At 39.7% G+C, this 21155-nt stretch overlaps 1 long non-coding RNA gene across 1 annotated transcript in view; it reads right to left on the reverse strand.

Annotated features, from left to right (window-relative positions):
* LOC143693697 (uncharacterized) overlaps positions 1-21155 on the reverse strand; it is a 230250-nt gene that overhangs the window by 31101 nt on the left and 177994 nt on the right. The window contains exon 4 of the long non-coding RNA XR_013181634.1: positions 5061-5202. This is a non-coding gene — a long non-coding RNA (uncharacterized LOC143693697). The remainder of the gene's footprint in view (positions 1-5060; positions 5203-21155) is intronic.

Here is a 21155-nt window from a genome sequence, read left to right on the forward strand (position 1 = left end):
ACAGCATCAAACCCCAGGAGGAAAATGGCTATTCTGACAGCCACAATACTGGTGTGCATCTGTCACTGTGAGAAGGGGAGATTATGAAAGCAGGAAAAACAATAAAGGTGGCACATTGTGCCAGTCTGATATTCCAAGATCCATCCTCACGAAAGTTAAGAGGCCTCTTGGCATATGGCTTCAGCTGAGACCCTGGGTAAAATAAAACCCCAAGGTCTCCAGCTGAAAATACAAATGACAAATAAAGAGAAATTTCTGGAGGAGAGAGAATAGAGTGAGCCACCATGCAAATAACTGGCATTTAAAATCAGAAAACAAATGGGAATCTTGTTATCATCAATTATGACAAAACATAATGTCACATAAAAGCTCAAAAATGTAAGAGACAAGGTCCTTTGACTAAATATGCTCTAGCTGCATGCAGCACAAATTGCACAGGCTGGAAAACTAAGCAGATTCTTACAGGATCAGGTATTATGTGAAGTGTTCAGGATTTGGGTTAATGAATACAGCGTTCTCCAGATGTTCCATCATTGTTCCAGAGTGGGAGGAAAACTGGCTGCAGACCAAATCAAATTTTTATACTCCTCTTAGATAGTGCCAGACACTAAGATTTCACCAATATAACATCTGAGGCACAGAGACAACGCATCATGGTTGGATAACCCTATATTCAATCCATTTTGCTGAAGACAGGACAAATAAACTAAGAATCAGAGCATTCAATGAGTCATATCAAAGGTATAAATTGAAAGTCAACACTTGTACTGCATATAATCTAGCTGAAAAAGAATTTATAGTCTGGCATTTCCCATTTAAACATTGCTGCTGCTTCTTGAAGATATACGGCAAATGCTAACTTTAAACACTGCCAGTCCTTTCGAGTTGGGTTTTCTGCTTACTTTATAAAAAATTTTAGGATGCACATCCTTTTCCAGAGTAATGGGGAGTTTGAGTAAGGAAATAAATTGCTAAAAATGTCTAGTTTGCTTAGAAAAAATTCACCATGTAGTGTTTACTAAGGAGCTAAAAATCAGCTTAATTTTTTTAAACATTCCATTCTTTTTTTTAACAGAGTTAAACAAGAAAGTTTCTGGGATATGCAGAAACACAGATCACTAGAGACAAAAAATGGCAGTCAGCATAACACTCTGGAAATGTCTAAGAGGTGATGACAGGAATAAAGAGTCAACATCTACACTGGCCAACAGAAACCCACCACAAGAAATAAACCAAGCTTTTCAAAAAATAAACAGAAATTAATAATCATTTGCAAGTGCATTTTGAGTGCATAGCTGATCCACGTGCTGAGCAATAGGAAAATGGATATGAGGGAAAAGGGTGTACTGGGCAATGAGCTTCAGTTTTGAGGCTTAAAAGCAGACTGAGGATGAGGTCTGCAACTGCAAAGCTAAGGTCCAGCTCAGTTACACTAATCTGATTTGGCCCACACTTGTGCTTAAACTGATCACTTAGCCTAAGGATTGAAGGGGTGTGGTTGTGTGTGCATGTGTGCTTGCTTCTGGGAACACATCCACAAGACCTAAACACCTGCACAGATGTTTTTTACACCCTCTGAAAGCAGGTCAGCAGTGAGCATTCACTGGGCATGAAACAACATTAAACTATAAAACATTCCCTGCCTGGTGCTGGTGAGGATTTCAGTTTTGTGGCACAAGCAAGTATCAGGGAGTACTGTAGATATATTCACTCTGAGTATTTGCTGTGCTGCTTCATAGGTGGCCTTTCTCTACTGGCACACATCTGGGGGTCATACAACAGGAGGGAAAACAAAAAGGGAAGAAGATGCCATTGGACTGCTGCCCAAGAATAGATCCTGCCTGTGGTCCTCTTAAAGCCCAAGGGCTGTACCAGGGGTGCAGTAAAAACTTCTGTGGCTTCAGGGACACAGCAGAACCTGGAGGCAGGAAGCTGCTGCATCACAGGGCATAGGTAGATGAGACAGGAGGTGTGGGACAGCTGACTGAACAGCATGTGTGGAGCACATACCAAATTTATCTTGTGCTAAGCCTGGGGCTGCATCTTCTCCAGATTCAACAACAACCTGGATCAACACAGTAAGAACTAAAAGATAGTCACAGCATTGAAAATTCATCAAAATGTATCTTGTTTTAGTACATCAATACTGAAATTCATCCAGAATATAGTGTTTGGATGATATTCCCTTATAAACCAAACCTAATCAAACAAAACAAAATAAAACAAATTTACAGAAACCCACCCAAAATGTTTAAACTTTAAGGAGACCAAGAAATTCTCACCTTCATTTATTTCAAACCTTTCACTTCTCTAGTTGTAGAAACATGTCATCTAAGTAAAACAGTATTGACTGTTTCTAAAAAGGAAAATAATTTGCATAATACAAGGTAATAGTTTCACAAAGCCTATTTTTTGTGTGTGACAATGTAGCAAGATGATAAAGAAGGTGCTGTAGACTTAGAAATTCAGACTTCAGGTCTTGTTGACCTGTAGGTGAAAAATTTGAACTGGATGTATTCACCTGGGGAATATCTTGCCTTTTAAGCATAAAGCATGCTCTCTTCTGCCTGCATTTGCCTAAATAGATCTTGAATTTTAATTCAGCTCTAGCTTGTTGGTTTATTTCTTTTTAAGTAATTATTTACAAATTACACTTCTTGAGAGTAAACTATCCAAGGAGTTACACTCCCCTCTCTTCAAATGTATGTGATAGATCTAATTATTTTTCCGTAAAACTACAAACAACCTTTTAAATAATGACAATCATTAGAAAACATTAGGGTCTGTCACTTATAATCTTTGCCAACCGCTGATAACATTTTATTACTGCTTAGAAAGGTTGATTAAAGCTTGTAATAGATTTAGTGAGGGTGAAAGATTAACAAAAAGGTATTTATGACAGAGACACTAAAACATAATATGTTCTCAGTAAACACTTGAAAAAAACCCTCTCTGTCACATTGATAGAGGTTGCTCAAGATATAGTTTTACATCTGCACAGTGAAACCGATAACAAGTTTCTACATGCTGGGGAAAAACAGACAGAAAGGAAGAGGAGCACATTACCTTTGCATGTCTCATTTCAAAGTGAGTAGAAAGTGCTCTTCAAAAATTAACCATCTGAAACCCCTGAAGGAGCTCCTGGGAGTGCTCTTTGAGCACTTGGATGAACTCCTTTGAAACTACAGCAATGAAAATTAAAAACCAGGCTGGATAAGAAGGTAGTGTCTAAGGGGTATATCTTTAAGCCTGCCTTAGCCTCAGCCCAACCTCCCCACAGACCCTGGTGGGGCTGGGCACCACACAGCACAGCAACTGAATGCAGCCCACCTGGCACTCTGTGACAGGCTGGCAAGATGGACAGCCAGGTTTTCCTCCTGCTCGTCATTCACTGGGAGAAAGTACTGCCAACAACAGCCCCGCATGTTTCAGTGTAGAGAGGTTACTAAGGATGGAGAGAGCTGCAAGAGCATTTGGAAGTAACCACATACCTCACCAGCACTGATCTGGTGAGAGATCCCATCCTCCTCTGGAGGTGCCAGCCTTGCAGTGCATGGCAAAGACTCTGAGTGGCTGGTGCCTTGGGTGAGAACACACATTCCTGTGGCATGTTACAGTCTCCCTCAAACATCTGGTCATTTATCCAGTCATAGGGGCTGCTTGCAGGTACTAATTTAATGGATGGCAATAGCAGCTTGCTCCTCACTTCAGAACAGCCTCAGCCTCCATGTGAAGGACCTGGTGCAGATGAGAAGCAGGTGCCCAAACTCAGCAATTACAACCCCAGGTCAAGGATGTGAATGCAGGTGCCACAGCAGAGAGCTTCAGCTGTTCTAGCCCAGTCCTGACCTTCAGCTGCCTGCTCTGCCTCTCTCTACGTCCCTAGTGAAGGAGATGGAGCAGGAGAGTTCATCTGGTTTCCACAAGCCTGCAGCTGACCTTTGTGAAATAAACAGAGGTCTATTCCAGTAAGATGTGAGTCACAGCATGCTGAGCACCCACAGTCAGACAGCAGGGACAAGGACAAGATACCAGAAGTGAGCTGGAGCAGACATTGGGAGGACTAACTGGTTCAGACTACTCACCTTAAGGCAACACAGCAGGACTAGATGACCTAGCAAGGTCTTTTCTGACCTCATTCTGTAACACCCTCCATAAATAATCTTTGGGTTTTTGAAAACAACGGGCCAATATTTAACAGCACTCCACAACTGACTATCTGACACCACAAAAATCATTTACCAGCAATAAATGACCGGCCAAGTCACGGTCAAAACCAAACAAATTTAAAAATAAAAACAATTTCTGTGCTGTGCATGTCTTGACACATCTATAGCCAAATATACATACACAATCTGCAAACACATTAACGTGCTGCTCATCAGAGAGGTCAAACTGTGGTGAGGCAGAATGAGCTTGTGGTTAATCTGAGCAGAGAGCCACTGTCTGCAGCCTGTGAAAACGTTAGTACATTAAAGCACTGCAAAGTGGATGATAAATTATAGAACCTGTGAATGCAAGCTAACCTGCCCCAAACCATTCCTCAAATGCACTACACAGGCAAGACTCATTTCAGGGATTACTCACAGCTTTCATGTTGAAAAGTGGAAAATTATTTTTAATGTCAAGTGATGGTCAAAGCAAGGTTGTTAGTTACACCAGAAAATGCAAACCCAAACCTGCCTCAGGTTTAACTGTATCCTACTGTGTCACAGCCAACACATAGCTCAAACACAACTTCTCAGATTAGGCTGTATAGTGACACTTTTTTCCCTCATTCTTTCATACATTGGAAATTAATAAAAGCCTTGAAAAAATGTTTCCAGGCTATATAAAGATACACAAAGAGCAATAAATGTAAACAAAGACCTCATGTTTATGTGTTGATGTAGTGAGTCAGAATAAACATGACAGCTTTACCTGAGAAGTTAGAGTCTGAAAACAAACGTCTTATGTTTGGCAACAGGCACAGAAGATTTTTTAAAGAAACACCAAAAATAAACTTAGCAACATACTTTACAACTCCCACAGGTAAGCCTCATTCACCCAGACAGACTCACCAAAGTCAAGAAAAAAGCAGAATCCTGTAATGCTGGGTGCTGAGCATCTCCTTCAGGCCCTGTATTCCACACGCTGCCTGTATCCCACGCAGCTGCCACTTGAAACCTACAGGGCCAACCTGTTCAGACAGCAATCATTGTCCTGAAAACAATAACAGATTAGTTCAGCAAAGTTCAGCTAGCATAGTGAGCAAAACCCACAGAGCCCACATAGGAAAGAAAGAGATTGGGATAAGCAGTTATTTATTTCCAGCTTTTACACACTGGACACCAGCTCAGACAGGATGTGACACACAACACTATGGCAAGGATTTGAGCCCCAACAGGGAGTGCTGTCAGTCTCCTCTATGTCTTTGGCAATTCTGTTCTGACTTCTGTGACACCTGGATTCCTCGTGTATGATCCAAAAAGATGATTTTATACCAGGGTAACAAGGAAGAAAAGGGATCGTGAAAGACACTGCTAACCCTGGATGGTGGTAATGGAAAGTTAATTCCACACAGTCTAAACCATTTTGGAGTAGACAATGGATAGGGTACTTCTACCTGGCAGAAATTCCAGCTCAACTATGACAAACCTACTCATGGAAGAAATAGAGGGACATTTTTAAGCTGGGTATTATGAGTAACATACATTTAATCAAATAGATAAAAGATCAGAAGAACCATGAAAGCCACAAAAAGTCCCATACTGTCAGTGTCTGAACAAAGCTAAATATCCTGAGTTGTAGTTCATCAGATGCAAAAGCATAAGATTAGCAGAGAAATATGGATAGGTTGGATTTAGTAGGATTTCTGGCCCCAACCTCAGATAGAAGCAATATTTCAATTTTTACCTCCCAGTTAGAAGGTACCACAACACAAATTCACATCAAAAACAATGGTCTTTTAACTGTATCCAATTGATTCAATAAAACTATAATGGTAAGGTATTTCCCCCTTACATTTAAAACCAAAGGTTAGCAAGCCAGAGGTTAAACCATGAGTTTTTTAATCAGGACTCTTTGCTTTTGAGTGCCAAAGCATTGTTTCCTTCTAGCTTGGGACACAGCTGCATAGGCAGAGCTATGGCATGAGCTAACCACAGTCACAGAAATGGCATCCTGTCTCTTTTTTTTTTAATTAATAGTACAGTCATTTTAGGAAAATATGCTGAAAAAAATACATTCAAGAAGCAACAGAATAATTGCCCTTCCCAGAGCTGTGAACTCTAATTTTTGCCCCTTCTAGTGTAGTATCATTTCTTACACCTCAAGTATCACACATTCACACATTCACTAATGGTGTGTCTCAAGCTGAAGAAAGGAGAGTTATAACATGGTTCTCTTTGTGTTACATCTGGTGGGTCTTATTAGAAAATAAATGACTCTGTGTGTTATACCTGGTGGTTTTTGTTAGAAAGCAAATTAAACTTTAGTTCTCAAAATGTTACTGGCTAAATGACATGGGGATTATTTTATCCTTCACTGAGTTCAGCTTGGCATCTTTTGAAGTCAGTGAGAGTTTTTTCACTGAATGTTGAAATACATCATAATGAATCAATAATTAATTAGAGTTGTTTGATAGATGTGACCTCTGTTATGTTCCACCGATATTAGGAGAATTTTCTCCTATGTTACTCACTTTCATTTTGTCCTACTTCTATGTGTAGACACTCTCTGCTTATAGCGAAATTTCCAGCAGAATTTTTTTCTGTTTAATGAAAGTGATCATTCTTCTAGAGAGGTTTCCTTTCTCTTGGCAGTATCTTAGATGTTGACAAAGTCAGTGTTCTTTGAGGAGTCAGGGCCCCACACCTGTTACCCTTAGGATGGGAATAAGTTTCCTAGAAGGAATCATTGCTGGAGGTGATGGAACAAGCCCTGGACGGTAAAACTCCTTCATTCCCAGCCTAAGGAGTCCCCTCCCACTTCTGGGCCAATTCCCTATGGTGTCCTTGCCTCATCATCTCTCAGTGTTACTCACCATTCATTTTCTTCCTCTTCTGCTTGAAATGTCTAAAAGCTGAAAAAAATTGGTGGCCCTATTACATCTCTTGAGGAAAAATCATTTAATTTGAAACATTTCCTCATTATTACTTTCTTTCCCTGAGTTCCTTCAATTTCATGAGTTAAGAGTACGTAACTTTAGTTCTTGACCTTGAAGGAAATCTGATCCATCAGCAGAAATTTTATCTATCTCCCTCTAGCACACACATAGTACAGAAGCACATTGGTCAGAAAAGAACAGAAGAATGCATATACCTATCAAATATGCTCTAGCTTGCAGGAACTGCCAAATATCTTTCTATATACAAGAGCCAGAGCTCTTCAAGGAAAGCTAGAGCATGTCAACTGCTTTTTCTGGGCCCCCCCAAAGCCCTGGAAAGGAACATAAAACTTGAGGTTCAACGTACTTTTTGTCCCCCTGTGTGTGCACAAGACCCTCCTGCCCTGCGCTGATCAACAAAATATTTTATATTAGTATAGTTTTCCTACTTTAACAGCTGCCTTTCTGTCCCAGATATCAATTTCTGTTGATATGGGAGATATGAGGACTTTGATGTTACTACACTGTGCCTATATACCAGTTTTCAGAATAAGGCTTTTATGCTAGCCAACATTAGAAATCATCCTCTGCATAAGCCAAGTCAAAAGCAAGGAAAAATACTCATTTATAAAATCCAAAATAAGCAACAGAGTTGTAGAGATTTTTAACATATGGCTAGCAAAAAGGAAAGAAAACTTTCTCTAAAATCAAGTCCAAGAGGCCCACCATCATCTCTTTCCTTCTTGTCTCACTTTGTATCTAACTGCCAAACAAGATCTAAACCACATCTGACCCACAGGGACATTGTCTCAGAGCTGGTGTACACCCTCCATCACAAATATATATATTCACAGAAGGGAACTTGCAGCCAAGGAAGAAGGCTAACTTATAACTTTGTACTCTGTCTTGGAGTTTTGCACAAAGGTTCATTCAAATTCATCTCCCTCCCTTCATTCAGGTGCTGGCTTCAATGTCATCTCCCTGAATAATTTACTGGCCTAACATTTTCAAATGCAAATCTCCCTTCAGTAGGCCAGGTGCAAATATCTCTTATCCTTTACTGAGCTATCAGTAAATCATTAATCCACAGAGGAGCAAAACACTCCCACTTATCAAGACAAATCTCAGTGTGAAGCTTTTCCAGGCTCCAAATTTCTTACTTCAAATCAGCATATAGATAGACAATCACAGCTGATGTTAACATTAAAGCATGATCTGTGCTTTTGGGGTAGAGGTCTGTGGGATGATTAATACACTCCAGCTTCTCCCATGTTACCATGAGCCTGATGTGACATGGCCATCAGGCCTGGACCAAAAGCAGAAAGAGTCTTTGTTGTCAAATGTGAGAAGGACAAGCATTTAATAGTTCTTCAGAGTTTTAGGCTACAGGAATCTGCAGCATCTGCATTGGAGGATCTGAATAGATGTATTCTTCCAGCAGATCTGACATATATTTATTAACACAACATGAAAAAAGGGGAGAAGGCCACAGCAGAATCTAAGCCTAAGAATGTCTTAAGCCTCAGCAACTCCAAGTCACCTTATAAAAAATTCCAGAAAGTCAGAGGGGCTGCTGACCCTCACACAGCCCAAAAGCACAGCTCCTGCCTGAAGCTGACCCCAAGCAGGTGTAGTGAGCACTGAAAAGCAAACCCTGCTCAACTGGGCCTTATCAGCACCTCAGCCCCCACACATCACCTGGCCCTGCTCCATGACCAGTTATCTGAAACCAGACCCTGCACCAGGGACGCTGAATGTGGAACTGCGGTGCTGAGTCACTCTGTTTGGGGCTGCCCCCACATTTAAAAACATTTTGGTTATTGATCTGAAGATTCATGACTCACAGGCTCAATATAGTGCTGGGTTTTTAAAAGATTGCTTTGTTCTTGGAAGTGACACATATGGTCTCCTCAGGGCAGCCGCCCTCCTCTGCGACACCTGCTTCCCCAGAAGAAACTCCACAAGGAGTTGAAGAGATTCCCAAAAATTAAGTAACAGGGGAAGTGGGCTGTGCAGCTATCACTCCATCCATACACTCTTTTCTAGCCTGCAAGGCTCAGATGTGGCAACATTATCCATTCTGTGGTGCATCACAGAGGATTACCAGAATGTCTCTTCTCACTTCCCAGGAGATGAAACTGAAATCTCCAGGACCATAAGGGCTCATTCACTATGTGAAACTGTCTAATTGAACAGCTTTAAACCAAAAGAAGAAATCAAATTGGACTCTATACACCTAAAAATGTGACCTTGACCTAAAGAAGCACCCTCTAAAGCCACAGAAATAATTAGGGGCCAAACTTCAAGGATCTCATCAAATTCATATATTGAAGCAACAGCAGCTGCAAGTGACCATGTTCACAAAATACAAGAGCGTACTCTTTCTTTGTGCTCTAGCATACTTTCCTTGCCTGGGGAAATTCATTTTGAATGTGTGATGTCTCTTTGAATTAACTGGCACGAGTTTTGTAATCAAGCACTGTTGAGCCAACAGGAAGACAAGGACTTATGGTATTTTAGTGTGGAATACACATAAAAAAAGCAAAAAAATTGGCCCAATATGCTGTAAAAGACCACAATACACGCATTCATTCATGCAAAAATTAAGTATATAATCACATGATGAGCAAAGGACTTCATATGATGGTATACAAATTTAAAACACATACAACCCTATTTAAATAAACTGCACACTCTGCTAGATTCCAAAAAAGATGAAGTTACAGTAATTGTCGCTTTCAGTTTTATATAATTTTCCAAATAAAAATGTGAGAGTTGCCATTAACTAGTACTGACAATGCACATACAGTACACACATTTGTCAATTTCATTAACCTTCCAAATTAGGTATTCACGGGGAGCTAATGGCAGCATAACACATCATTACAATATTCAATGCAATTTCATGGATATTATGTATAGGGAGAAATTTTAGGCTCTCTTGTTCTTACAGCTGTTAGAAAATATTATACTTTGCAAATATCACATTAGTGATCGGCAAATGCTAAATAGCAGAATCTAAATAGCTTGAATTATGTCCCACTCTCCCGCCTCTCCTCATTGGGAATAGGGTTTGCCTCTATTTGTGTCATATTTGGCCGTAAGTAAGAAGTGCAAATCATCTGCCTGGACTTTCTACCCTCCTCACCATTGCTATTACAGCTTCCACAGCCCAAATTAGGATCCACGAGATTTGCTCTTAATTTATCCATTAACTTTCTTGATGACCTTGGGCAAATCACTTAATTTCTTGCATCTGCAACAATTTCTTCTTCACAGGGCACAGCACAGATAATAGATTTTATTAGTGTACTGGTACACTAATAAAGTACTGGCGGAAGGTTAATTTCCTACTCATAAGGGAGTTTTACTACTATGGGAAGAGGAGGTCTTCCAGCTGGAAAAGAGAGTGGGAAGGCACTGGATATGAGAAGTAGAATGTGGGCAGGTGTGGGAATAAGAAGAAAACAACAGATACTTTGAATTTTCTAAATTAAGGTTTATTTGGTGACAAGGTGGGGGAAGGCAAGTGCCTCTTCAGAAGAGAAGCAAAATGAAAGGATCTTAAGTAAAAGGAGTACTCTTAGGAAGTCAGAACGTGCAGGGAAGTAACTTTCGGCACACAAAACAGAGAGATGGGTCACAGATTTGTACATCTCAAAAAATAGCATGTTTTTACCATCAGCAAAGGAATATGAAAGGAAATTATAGTCCTGCAAGGCCAAAAGTGGACATGAATGACAAAAGCCAGATTTTTCAGCTTTGATGCCCTTTAAACACTTTTCTTTTCTAGACCTCTTTGAATTCCTCAAACCAGTCATATTTGAATAAAGTCAGCAGGACTGAACCTCATGAAAATTGCTCTAGCTTGAGCAGAAAATCTTTGATTCTAAGACTTTTACCTCTTTTGAATTAGAAAGTGTTTAGAAAACAAGGTATAGGAAATTCTCAATATTTTGCCTTCTGATCAGCATTAAAGTGTTTAAAAAATAAAAACCATCAGCAGTTGTGGCAAAATAAACAAACACACATGTAATCTATGAAAACAAAAAATTCCCATGCAAACCATCCCTGACAAAAATGGTCAAGGTTACCCAAAGCAATTTTAATTGAGATTTGCCTCTCTGCTTGATGCTGCTTTCCCAGCAGACCCTACATAAAGCTCAATATAAGACCTGTTTACCTTGTCAAACAGGACTAGGGCTAAATGCCCCAATAGATTTCCTTACCAAAGGAAAGTGGAGTTCTCCATAGGCGGCAGCACGGTGGGCAGCATTAGCACAGTGCTTCTAACCCAGTTGGCTATGTTGCATCTTAAAATATCTGAGGTTCTCTATTAATGGGAAATAATTTGGATGGACCAGCTTTGCAACAGCCAACTCGTGTTAATTTGAATTACTTTGGTTTGCTTTTCTCACTGTTGCTCTCACTGCCAAGGGCTGTCAAAACACATTGTCCTGCTTTCAGAAAAGAGCCACATACTGTGTCATGGAGAGATACAAAACACAGCTGATAAAACTGCACAGAAGAGTTCAGCTGTCTTCCCAGTCTATGTATTTAAATAGCATTCTCCTATAGAAGTGAGGCAGTTTGTACATTAATTTGTCTTTCTTCCCCTCCATATGGAGCACCTGCTTCACTTAGCCACCTCATTTTGTATTTAGTTTTTTACTTGTAGTTCAGTTTTCCATTTTGAAGATTTGAGTACCAGGAAAGTGAGCCTTTTAGCCTTCTTCCTTTCAGGAAGAGTTAAAGTTATCCAATCAGTTCTGGGGGTTTAAAAAGTGCTACATTAGCAGAATTTTATTGCTCACTGCCTTAACCTCCTATTGTTACATACAGAAAAAATATACAACAAGATGGGTGACTCTGCATCTCAAGTAATATGTAGAAAAAAAAAAGTAATGTTCCAGCTTCTTTAAATTTGGGCCAGCACAAAACTGTCTGATAACTAGGAAAAAAAAATTAAAATAGCAAACTATATAAAAATAGCAAAATAAATAGCAACATTTTTTTCTTATAGTTGGAGATTTACCACAGGCAAAAAAAGAGCAATCTTTGACATAGGAGAGAGGGAATATTTTTAATAAGGTGCCTTGCCAATTTGGCTTGTTATTCCTATGCATAAAGTATCCTGGTGTCCTTTAAATTAAAAAAAAAAAATAACCAAAACAAAAAACAAGTTCAAGCCGGACAGAAGTGCCAGCAAATGTTATAAGCCAGTGGATAGTGGGTGGGTGGTGTGAAAACGTTTCATAACTGCTAACAGCAACCCTGTTGTGAACCAAACAGCTGTGCACAGAACACAGGTGTGCTGCACAACAAGGGCTATTCATGCCTTCCCACAGGGCGCTGGCCAGGTTTGCAGAGCCACAGCTGACCACATAAAGCATCCAGGATGGAAAAGGCTGGGAGTGAAATGTCCAGTACAAGTGTAAACACCGGACGCCACACGGGCACACACACACACACACACACACACACACACACGTACATTTTTAGCACATTTTGCTCACTAGTGCAATTAAAAGAAGTAAGGAAAGCCTATTCTACTGTGGGAAGCAGAGGATATAATGACATAGGAAGTTAATAGGAATGTTATGTGCATGAAAAAAATAGGCAAATACAACAGAATTGGGATATGGCACAAGCCAAAATATTCATAATTTAACTGAACATGTTGTTCCAATAAATTCTTTCCTCAATGTATCAAAGACATTGTAATTATAGAAAATGTAGAAGATATTCCAAATAATGCTAGCAAAAGGGTTACAGATTTTCGTTCCTTCTACAGAACCTCCAAGAGAGAATACAAATTTCAGGAAAGTAAAATATTATGGTTAAAAATTAAAACCATTTCCCTTTCATATGCTCTGCATAAAGTGTTTTTGCAGCTTTTCTTCCACAAATATCAGTGCAGTAAAAGGTTGGGAGGTGGTTGGGTTTTGTTTCCTTTTTTTTTAGCAAGATTTTTAGGAAATGGTGTAAAAAACAATTCAAGTGAAAAAGGAACGATAATCAGGAACCCTTGAATTCTAATTCTGGATTTAGAAATCCTGCATTGGGCATTTCACTTGAACACACAAGTAAATATTATGATTCAGTTGCAAAAAGGTAGACTACCTCTGTGTAGAAGCAAAGGCCTGCCTGCCCAAGCAGACCTTCTCTATCTATTGTGCCTATTATGAAAAGGTAATTATTTGTTAAAGGCACAGTCTCCAGATACAATATTTGTAGCCACATAGGGAATGAATGCTTTCCAGTTGTAGGTACAGAAAAGCCACCTTTCATGAAAAAAACATGGCAGTGAAAATGCAGCATACCATAACTGTGATGCTGACTAATATCTCCACTTTTAAAATTCTCACCAGCCAGTTCAAGGTGAAATGCCAAACAACACCAGCTTTGACACAGCAAAGTCCTGTCTGAGTCCTTACCACTGCTGGTATTCCTGGCTTCATTTCTACTTTCAAAACAGACTACAATTTAGTGAGACTGAACAGGGTTGATGTGTCAGCTAATAAAGTGACTCTATGATACAAATATGATGTATCTATAATAAAGTAAGTGACCCTGTAAGTATAAAAAATCTTCCAATTCTCCAAGTACTCTTTTGCATGAACAGTGAAGAACTCTAGTTCCTCTTTCACATTATAGCCCCATTTCAAAGACATCTAAATATTGAACCAAAAATCCTGCTCATTGCAGATGTAGGGCCTCAGTACAACTGTCAGAGATGAGCAAGAGCAGCATCAGAGATAGGTTCACTGGGTGGCTGCAGCCACACATCTTTGGCTCCCAGTGGCGGAGCCTAGATGTGTATCTGCCCAACGCTCCAAGTGTGGCTGTCCCACCTCATGAGCAGCAGCTGGTGGTCAGCCTCCTGAACCACACATCAGAAAATAGCACACACGAGCCCTGCTCTTTGTGCATTATGGCCACTATCTGGGGTAAACTGAACATCCTCTCTCACCAACTACAAAGGTCTAGAGAAACGTTTTTATCGCATTGTTATTTTTGCTTTCTTCTAAGATGGCCCCAGCTGTCACAGGAAAATGGGTCCCAAGATCAACCAAGATCAGCAATTTGCATGTGCGTTTTTTGCTGCTTTTTGAAAAGCTGATTTAAAATCCAGTGTTTGACACCATTAAAATCTTGCAACTGAAAAATGGCCTGCAGGTCTTCACTCATCCAGTGAGCCCAGCAGCTGTGCTCCAGCAGGACACGCATTTCTCATTAGTCACAATTTTGCCCATAAACCTCAAGAAATGGAGCCATCTCAGGAAACCAGTGTAGTTCACACTCTACCTCTATTAAGTCCCTGGCCTCTCTGCCAAGCTGGTGGAAAATATCTGAAGTGGCTGATCACCCAGATTTGGGCTGCGATTCCCAATTTCTCACCTCTGATCCAAGAAATATTTAACATATTCAACCAGAGGAGTTAGTTCTGCTTCTTCTCACTGTTATTCCTACATGAGTCTACTGATGTTGCAGGTACTTAGTCATACTTTCTTGTCTATAAAATATGCTGCAGAAATTTAAGCAGTACTAAGGCAAAAATAGTGTAAAGATTGGCTAGCAGCTTGTAATTAGGAACATTTCATTCGTCACAGCTTACTTAGAAGTGATTTACACTTGCCTCAAAATGTTGAGCAAACCTGAAACACATGATCACAAAATTCTCAAATTCCTTTTGGAGAACTCCCCATAACTGGCAAACCCAGCTTCTTTCCAAAAGTACCAGAATTTGATGTCTAACAACTTACACTATCTGTTTCTCTTGCAGCACTGCTGTGAGCCAGCATCCTGTATTTAAAGAGTCACTGAGCAAATTACAGGACCATTGGATCTACTGTCTCTCAGCAAGTGCTGGTACTGTACTGGAACCAACACATTTGGCTTATGTATTTGGCTTATATAATTGTTACAAGGATAAACAGCCTGAGAAAGGTTTTCAAAAACTAGAGGACCTGAGGTTCTGGACTGTCATATTTGTCAAAAAATTGTTTAAACAATGGCACTGGCTCTCCATTTATTCAACTGCTGCAGGTTTACTCTAGCTATGCTTGAGCAAAAGCAAGACCAATTCCAGCCCAAGCAGACCTAATACCTTTAAAAGAAAACCTTCACACTGACATTCTCATATTAAACCTCCCAATCAGTCTTACAGAAACCCTATTTTTATGCTTTTTCATGTGGAAATGAATGACTTGCTGTTCTTTTGTGTGATAATTTAGCTAAGCAACAATTATTGCTTTGTGTCCTCAGCTGTGGAAAGGACAGAGTTGAGTTACTCTAGTTCATTCCCTTTCCTCTCTCTTTAGAATTATAAATTATATATTTTTGTCTTTATAAGAAATTTGCAACCAGAAATAAATCAAACTCATCTGAATATTTACCTCACCTAAATATTACTATACCTCACCTAAATATTACTATAGAAATTCAATTTCTAATCTCAAACACAGATAGAATTTTGCACTCATATTTTTTCTTCACAATTGTTATGTTTTTCAAATCCAGATCAAATATTGCCCTTCACTTTCTTTGAGACATCTGCACATAAGGGTTAAGAAGAAAATATGAACAGAACAACTGCTGTGTAAAGGAGAGATAGAGCATGTAAAAAATAAAATCCTTGTTCATAAGATCCTTTTGTTCAAGAACTGTGATTTTATAAAGTTCTTAGAGCAAGCTTCCAGATAAATTAAATCATGGATTAATATGATAAGTGATACAAGTTATCTTTACAACAATAGATTAGTGTACTATTAAGTCACACATAGTATCTTCTCTAGTTATTACAGTGGTGGGCCCAGTAGCACTGGCATAGCTAATGCCACTGCAAAAATTCAAAGCCCAGTGAAGCCTTCCATGCACAAATCACACTAATCACTTCTTAGAAGCAGATTACCTTCAAATGAGAAAATGTGAAGAAATTGTACCAACTGCAGCAAACAAAAAACCCACTAGTTATTTAAAGAAAATTGCACACAGCAATGTTGCCAAGACGTTACAGTGTCTCCATCACAGCTGGAGGTGGATGGCTTCTGTAGGCTTGGGCAATTCACATTTCAGATTCTTTTCCCACTGCCCACATGTTCAATTTTCTTCAACAGCAAGCCCTATTTCTCCCTTATTTACCTTCTAAAGCAAAGCCTACATTGGTGGGAAGGAACACCGAAGTGACACTTAGAAAAAGCAACATCATTTGAACAGCTGTAGACAGTCTGTTATTTATCAGAAATTTTAACAAAGGCCAAAGGAAAAAAGCAGCAGTTCAGCAGAGAGCGAGTCCTGCCCTAGCACAGCTGTTACACAAGATGCGAAAATTTCAAAATGAGAAAGTAAACATCACTCTATATTGTAGAGAAGAGTGAAGAGATGTTTCTTCCCAATCCTTGGAAATAGCAAACTTAACACTAATGAAATGCAAACATCCCCCAACCCCCCGAATACAAAAGCTGGGATCCAGTTGTGATTCTTTCCTTGTAGAATTACTTTGCCCACACTACCCACAGGGTAAAAAGCTACAGACCCCCAGCAGCAGTAAGCCAGGACTGCTTCAGTGGTGTTCATGTTCACTGCCTCAGGGCTTGCTGGACAGGCACAGAGTTCACAGACAGACTGCCAACAGATCACAACTTGGTGTGCTGCAATTTGGGAAAACACACAGGGGTAAACTCTGCCTCCACTAACCAGATTTGTTAAAAGCAGTGCAGAGAAATCTTTTCAAGGGTCTTTTCAACAGTTCTTTTATGGAGGGCAGGAACTGATGCTCCTGTGATATTAGTACTAAGAATTCCAAACTGTCCCCATTCTGCAAATGGAGACAAACTGATTTGTCACGAGAGTTTGATTTGGCTGCTCTGTCATTTAGAGGCTTTCATTACTCAATGCTGTCATTTACTGCTAAGATGGCAAATGTACAGAAGAAAGAAAACCCCAAACCTTTCCTTGAATGAAGGTAGTACTTGAAAACACCCTTCTCTCAGCAAAAGGCAAGGCAAGCCAAGCACAGCCCAGCTTTGCACCAATAGTGCAGGTACTATACGGGCCTGCACTATTGGAGCCTGACAAACAAAACAGCCCTACATGGAACAGTGGGGTTCTCAAAAAACACACTCAGCATGTCACAGAGGTGAGGAGTACCCCACTGCTCAATCATGTGGATGCAGGGCTGAAACTAGTGCAAGCAGACTCTGAGAGAGTTGAGCAGTGCATGGAGGGAGACAGAAGCAGAAGGTCCCACCACCTGTGCTTTGTTTGTCTTTACAGGGTTCTATCAGCACCTGTCACCATCTTTCCTCATAGCTGGTTCCTAAAAATTAGAATAGGCCAGTTTTCCCAAGATAAAACAAACACCTGGAAAGCTGTTCAGAGTTACATACCCTGATTTACCAAAGGCAGCATCTCAGGCTGACAGAGGATGCTAAGAAGTGGCAAGAGGCCATCTTTATGTCCTGATCTCTGTAAAGGGAGGTTTGGGGCTTCAGCATCTTCCAAACAGTGCATAGGGAGGTCAGGTTCCTGACCTAACTCTAAGAAAACCTGCTGTGGGAAGCAGACAGCTTACCTCCACTGAAGAGGATGATGGGCAGGTCCAAATCTGCCCTATTTCAGGTCTCAGACAGGCAACAGCCTCAAGAGAGAGAGATGGCCAAGCTCTCTGTCAGGCACATTTGCCACAAGGTGATCCTGCAGCAGGAGTGGTGCTGGCCACCCCTGCAATGGCCAGGGGACCACACACCTCCAATGGTAGCCCAGAGCAAACCACCCAGTAATGCAGGAGATAATACAAGATACAAGGGTGGCAGGGCAAGTATTTCTTTGTTTAATTGTACTATTGGCAGTTCTCTTCTTGTTGTTATGTCTGGGGAAATCAGGGAAACAAGGTCTGGCCATCTGGGCATCCAGAAGAGCAGCTGTTTTGTACAGACACCTGTGCCTCGCAGGGCTGACACCAAAAACCAGGCACAAAAAGCAACACAGGCTCTGTATTTCTGAGCACCACTGATATACTTTGAATATTTTTTCATACAAAACAAAAGAAAAAGGCAGCTCACCATGGATAAAACTGTATTTGAGGCATCTAGAAGTCAGACACAGGCTGGATATTAAATCTTAATCTTCTACCATCCTTTGAATGTCTGAATTGCTAATACAGGGTTGTTCTGGGATAAGCACTATCCATCTCCCTTGTTGGAATAACTTCATTTTGTGTCAGCAATAATATATTAACTGGAAAGGGAATTCCAATCATCATCTTCCACCAACTGTGGAGTCCTTCATTATATAAAGTCCCTATTTTTCTCCCTGATTCCTAAAGAAAAATTTCCTTTCAGGGAAGTGAGAGGCCCATGACAAAAAGGCTCAGGGGTCACTTCATAGAACTACATTTCTTGCCTGCCTCTAAGCACCGAGCTGTTGGTAAGTCTGGGGTACAGGTTGGGGTAGGTGACCAGAAACTCATCACAGTTAAGGCATCCTGGGGCTACAGCAATCTGACATTTGACAAAGAAAAACTGTGCAGTCAAAATTATTGCTGACCATCATTCCCCTTGACTCCATCCTACAGCTATTTCCCCTGGTTATTCAGTAAGCAGAAAGCTGCTGCAGTGCTCTGAATGCTCTGTGCCTTATATCATACCCCAAAGGTCCAAAGCAATACGCCAAAGAAATAACATTCTAGCTGTGCTCAGTTATAACACCACGGACAATGGAAAAACCTCAATCTTTCAGTTATTAATAGAAAATCAGAAACTTCTGAAATTTTAATAATTCACTTGCAATATTTTCCTTTCTAAAACAAATATTCACATTTCTAGGAATTGCTGACTACTGTATTTATAAAACTGAGCCCATTTTTGCTGTGTCTAGGGAAGGATAAGGAAAGCATGATGCACAAACTAGGAAAATTGTAGAAAAAATATTGGCTGCAAAGTCTGTGCTCCTGAACACAACCAAGGATAACATTTAACCAGAAACAGGTTTAGACATTCAGCTGTCAGTATTTTCCTTTAGCACTGAAGACTCTCAGTCTGCAGAAAAAATCCTGATTCATACAAATGCATATGCTAAATAAGTATGTGAATCAACCAAATTTTTTCAGAAAATTTAATGAGAAATGACCATTCAAAAACCGATGTGCATGCAAATTGATATATATACTCATGACATATAATGCATGGTTTCATATGCTTCATTTCACTTTCAAAGCAAAATCTAATTGCTATTAAGAGTGCAGGATCGGTGTATGCCCATTAGCCAGGTGTTTACAGAACTTGCCTGTATATGAAACATCGTAGGTTGAAATCTGTTTATACTACCTGCATCCACAGCAGCATTTCCACATACAACTTCATATGTGTTTCACCTTTGGAATTTAAAGCACATTAGCTCAGTGTTAACTTAGGACATCAATGTCTTTCTCTGGAATAAGCTGAAACTCTTTTTTTTTTCCTTATCCATCAGCTATTCAATAGAGATCCAACATGTATTTTCATGTTCAAAAATTATACCAATTGAAATATAAAAGCTGCAAAATACAAAAGGGGAAAACAAAGATAATAAATAATTTATAAGATAGTAAAAATAATTTATAAGATTTTTTCAAAAATATTTTCAAAATAATTCGTAAGAATTTATGCAACCCTCTCACTCAAATTTAACAGTCTTCATGGCATTTGAACACGTGTCTTCTGAACAGATTTTGTTTAGCAGAAAATATAGCCTCTGCTAAAATAAGTGCTAGGTTTTCTTTTCAAAGGACTCTCCTATTATTGGTAGATAACTCTGCCACATATAGTTATATTGTACTTAATAGGTTTTCCATAGCAGAAAAGCTATGTATATCTTTTTGCTCTCATATTACATACTGACAATATCCTACAATCTAGTCCTACTAATATTTTAAAGAATTCAAAACAGAGGACAAAAAAAAAAGCTTGTTTCTTTTCTGAAATCTAAAATCTAAATTTTAGCTAAGATATAACTAGGGACAATCAACCAAAGAGATGAGGCTACAACAACACCTTCACAAGTTTTCCAGTATAGGAAAAGAAAAAATAAATGCCATTGTCACAATTACTTAAATTGATAATAATAGGGGGCACAGGGGATGTAAGCCCAATCCTGCTTAAGGCAGCAGAAGGATATGTAATAGTTGCAGTGGTGCTTTGGATCAGAACTAATATTTCTATCCTATTGAAGCTAAAGTTATAAAGCAACTTAGCTCACTCAAATTCACTGAATCTTACATTTTGCAAATGCCTGATGAATGCCTTTGAATAAGCAATGCTCTGAATCAGGTGAGTTTTAGGAAGACACTGAAATGGATAACAATAGCATTTCCTTGAAGAACACATTATTGCTGTGCAATGCCCCAGCTGTACATTGCTGGAGGCTGGGACTGCACACTGTGGGAGTGCCCTGCTCCTGTACCATCCACCCGCATCTCCTGTCATACCCTGTCAAAAACAGGGCACCAACCTGGGAACCTTTGTCTAAAATGGCCTTTGAACCTTCTTGTGCACTGTACAGAAAATCCAACGGGTATCTTTGCAAAACTTCTTCCCTCTCCCCTCATACTCCCCACTCTTGCACAGCATTCACAGTCATCATTCCATAAATTTTATTTTCAAAACTTTTTCAGTCTAAATCACTGTCAAATTAAAACCAGGCTCATAGGACCAGTTATAGCCAAGTGCAACAAGCAAACGGCTCAAACTTATTTCTTCTGGTAACAAGGTAGTATAGGGCTCTCCCTGCCTAGCATTTTCTAGAGCATCTTTCAGAAGCGTTAGCAGAAGATTACATAGTCCTTCTTGATTATCTCAGACCTTAAATTTATTATGGCCCTATCACACATAGCTATTATAGTAAACTGCAGGTTTGTAATTGCTCTCAGTGGGAGAAGGTTCAAGCCCTTTATTTCTTCCTCAGAAGGATATTGGGCCTGATCCAGTTCAGGCCAGACTCATACTGTTCTCTTCTCTAAAAGTCTATTTTCTTTTTTTAAGATTATTCAAGCAACAAGATACCATCTTTCTCTCTGGCCCTTGACCTT

This window comes from Agelaius phoeniceus, chromosome 3 (assembly GCF_051311805.1).
Source record: "Agelaius phoeniceus isolate bAgePho1 chromosome 3, bAgePho1.hap1, whole genome shotgun sequence".
Classification (NCBI taxonomy): domain Eukaryota; kingdom Metazoa; phylum Chordata; class Aves; order Passeriformes; family Icteridae; genus Agelaius; species Agelaius phoeniceus.